The following is a 2,647-nucleotide window of genomic DNA, read 5'->3' as shown; positions in this document are numbered from 1 at the left end:
AATGTCCTCTAATGTTGACAATTTTGGTCTTTCATAAGAACGACCACTTCTCAAATTAATCAAGTTTACCGTCTCATGTGAATTCTTCTCAGATTGGGACGGCAAATTACCCGGTTTCCTCGTGGAATGATTGGCGGCGAATTGAGCAACTTGAGTTTCAAGTGAATTGATGGATGCTTCTTTCTGTTGGTCACTTAGTTGCCATTGCTTTGTCAACGACTGAAGCATTGTCTTTAAATCAGCTAGCTCACTTACCCCACTATAAGATGATGCTCCTTAATTCGGTGGAGGAAAAGAAGGAGGCTTTTGGAAGCCTTGTTGAGCCTTGTGAGGAGGGACATATGGCTGTTACTGCTGCGGTGGAGGAGTGGGATTAAGAACATTTTGAGTTGTCCACCTCAAATTGGGATGGACTGCCCCTTCATTGTTGTAATAAGAACCTCCTCCTTGCCGATATTGCTGAAAAGCAAGGACTTGTTCTTTATCAGATAGACAGTCAATAGCAGTATGACCGTCATCGCTTCCACACCTCTCACAAATGACAGTTTCCTGTCTAATCAACAGATGAACCGCCTGTTGATCTCCAACAGATTGGAGGTCCAATCTATCAAACCGGCATTCATGGCTTCCAGCTGAGCCACGACTGCCTTATCAACCGAATGGACCGTTCTAATACCGTCCCGTGGGTTCCCATATTCAGTACAATGGGTCGCCATCTCCTCAATAATGCCCCATCCCTTATCATCATCAATATTCTTTTGAAATCTTCCGTTGAATGAGGCGTCTAGTATAGCTCTATGGTCATCGTACAACCCATTATAGAACTGGTTTCACAAGAACCACTGATCAAAACCATGGTGAGGAAGAGACCTCGCCAACTTCTTGAACCGACACCAAGCTTCATAGAAAGTCTCATCAGGTGCCTGCTTGAAACTAGTAATCTTACCCCTCAGCTGATTAGTGCGTTGTGGTGGGAAGTATCTTTTGTAGAAGGCAAGTGCGAGAGTCTCCCAGTTGGTGATACCAGCAGCTATCGGTCAAGATCAGTCAGCCACTCACGGGCTAAGTCAGACAGAGAAAAAGGAAAAAGCACTTCCTTTATCTTGTCTTGTGTTACTCTCTTAGTAGCGGGAATAGTAGAGCAATAGTCGGTAAAGACTTCCATATGCTTTCGCGGATCTTCACCCGCCACACCTCGGTACAGATTTCTTTCCACCAGATTTATGTAAGACGGACGGATATCGAAGGTGTTACCATCCTCCGTTTGGAGGTTAAAACCCTTAGGAATCGAGGATGCTTTGGGCTCCGAGTGACTTGCAATATTAGGCATATTTACTGGCTTGTTGACAGAAATGAGATTGTCTTCTTCAAAAAACTGGTCTTCTGCAAATGAAAAGTGTTGTAGCTCAGGCTCGAAGGTACTCAATTCTTCCTTTCGACGTTCTCTTTGCAGACGGAGTCTATGCCGAAATAGTCTTTCTGGCTCAGAATCAGCAGGAACTAACTCCGACCTGTTTGACCTGGGCATACACAACACTGAAAGAGATAAATGAGAGCTGTCTCAAGGAATAAAAATTCCCTGAGATGGATAAAAATAAACGAAAACAAAAAAAGATAGGGTTATTGCCTCCCCGGCAACGGCGCCAAAATTTGACAGGCTAGTCGTGTACCTACCAAAAATAACCAACTGGCACTAGCTAAAATAGCTAGGGAAGTCGGGTAGATTTTCACAGGGAGGCAAGATATCTGTTAAGGTCCGTCTATTAATGGGGGGTTTGAATTTTGGTTTATAAACTAATAAAGGCTTAAAGGTAAGGTAAGAGCAATAAAAGATAGAAAATATAATAGAGATGATCAAATGAGAGAGAACATGTCAGGATTTCGGTTCACCATGGTAGTCCAGTGGCTCAACTGCAAATAGCCTAGATAATCTACTGTGAGACGGATACATGAAAGGTCCTTCCGGTCCACTTTCTATCCTAGATTTCCACTAACTTAACTTCCGTCCTCGTCAGGGTAGTCTACTGTTCATAGCAGGTCTATTTAGTCCAATCTTCCAATCCAGGAGTAAATTTAAGCAGATTAAAAGTAACTTAGAAGCGTGCACTCAACTAAGTCGGTATTATAATTAAATTGTCATGGGTACAGATTCTCACAAATAAATCATCTAGCCTATTCGCTACATCGTCACAATCCTACCATGGATTCCCTAATCCCAACATGAAAGGATTTAGCTACTCATATTACTAATCTTGTCAATAATAATAATAGTGAATGAACTAATTGAAGGCATGATAAGAAAACAATAATATTGCATAAACAAGATTAGAGTAGAAATTAATCAAGAGAGAAACAAAGAATTAAAGCAATAAATAACAAGGTTAAGATTAAAAGGAGAAGAGAGATTACAATCTCAAGCGATTCCAGCGTAAAGATCAAATCCACTAAGGAAAAGATTAAGGGAAGAAAGTTACAGTCGAAAGTTTAAGGGAAAGATTAAGAGAGTTCTTAGAGATGAATCAAGCGTAAGTAGCGTAAAACAGCGTACTTAATAATCTAATTATTCAATGCTTAAATAGGAAAACTAAGTCCATCACGAAATAACATAACACGGGTTAATTAAGCCCGTCTAAAATCCAAAACCTCT

General features: G+C 41.0%; 1 non-coding gene across 1 annotated transcript; it reads left to right on the top strand.

Annotated features, from left to right (window-relative positions):
* The first annotated feature begins 849 nt into the window (after positions 1-849).
* Positions 850-955, top strand: LOC141635576 (small nucleolar RNA R71). The gene has a single exon (XR_012540253.1). It is a non-coding gene; the product is annotated as a small nucleolar RNA R71 (small nucleolar RNA).
* The last annotated feature ends 1,692 nt before the right edge of the window (positions 956-2,647 follow it).

Source organism: Silene latifolia, chromosome Y (assembly GCF_048544455.1).
Source record: "Silene latifolia isolate original U9 population chromosome Y, ASM4854445v1, whole genome shotgun sequence".
Lineage (NCBI taxonomy): Eukaryota > Viridiplantae > Streptophyta > Magnoliopsida > Caryophyllales > Caryophyllaceae > Silene > Silene latifolia.
The sequence above is the reverse complement of the archived record's forward strand: the minus strand, read 5'-3'. Positions and strand labels throughout refer to the sequence as shown.